Here is a 1,130-nt window from a genome sequence, read left to right on the forward strand (position 1 = left end):
AGATCGGATCTGGTTATCCCCCTTTACAATCTTGAGGGCAAGACATAGGACACCCCACCCTGCTCAATGACTTCTTGGAGCATGGGGAGAGGTAGAGATACAAATAACTCAAAGACAAGGCAGCACCCGGTTAGGGCTGGCAGAGAGACACAAACTATTAGTGAGGTCGCAGAGATGAGTTAGGTCCTTGGGGAGGACAGTGTAATTGTAGTCTTCTGTGTGGCGTATGTTTCTTGCTGAGATCCTCATACACATCCTGGGGAAACAGAGAAAGAATAATTATTATTACTATAAGCACCCTTCATTGTTTTGTTGGTTTGTTTAGAGACAGGGTTTCTCTGTGTTGTTTTGGAGCCTTTCCTGGGACTCACTCTGTAGACCAGGCTGGCCTCGAACTCATAGAGATCCGTTTGCCTCTGCCTCCTGAGTGCTGGGATCAAAGGCGTGTGCCACCACCGCCCGGCACCACCACCGCCACCGCCCGGCCCCTTCACTGTTTTAGAAGGAAGGATGTATTGGCCATCATAGGACACGTGGGTGGTACATATACACAAAACTAAAGTCACTCAGCTGTGCATCTCATTGCCTGCTGTCCTTATTTTAGTTTATTTCTTTCTTCGTACTGTTTTGTTGTATTCTGCCTCTTTTTTTTTTTTTTTTTTTAAAGCCTACAGCACCCGGTATTCCCAGGCGGTCTCCCATCCAAGTACTAACCAGGCCCGACCCTGCTTAGCTTCCGAGATCAGGCGCGTTCAGGGTGGTATGGCCGTAGACTGTATTCTGCCTCTTAAGGACACCAAATAATGGATATTTGTGCATCACTAATGGTTTTTTGAAACTAACTGTTAAACCAGATGTACAATGTTCTACCAAACTCCACACTTTAGCCAACCCCTATGGGCCAGACATCCCCCCAAACCCCTTTTCTTCTCTTTTTAAAAAATGCTACCAGCAGAATCAAAAAATCCTAACATTTTACATCTTTGTTCAGACAGTGACTTACTTTCTCCAGACAGCTCCAGGCTGTGGCGCTGCTGTGGCCAAGGGCAAGCTCATGTTTGACAGAAATCCACCCTCTGTGGGGGGGTTGTCAGGCTGCCCCCCCCAACAGTGTTAGGGAGCCCTTGTGA

At 47.4% G+C, this 1,130-nt stretch overlaps 1 pseudogene; it reads right to left on the reverse strand.

Moving 5' to 3' along the window:
• Window positions 1-665: 665 nt before the first annotated feature.
• Window positions 666-774, reverse strand: LOC121827803 (5S ribosomal RNA; annotated as a pseudogene).
• Between the last annotated feature and the right edge of the window lie 356 nt (window positions 775-1,130).

Source organism: Peromyscus maniculatus, chromosome 2 (assembly GCF_049852395.1).
Source record: "Peromyscus maniculatus bairdii isolate BWxNUB_F1_BW_parent chromosome 2, HU_Pman_BW_mat_3.1, whole genome shotgun sequence".
NCBI classification, from domain to species: Eukaryota; Metazoa; Chordata; class Mammalia; order Rodentia; family Cricetidae; genus Peromyscus; species Peromyscus maniculatus.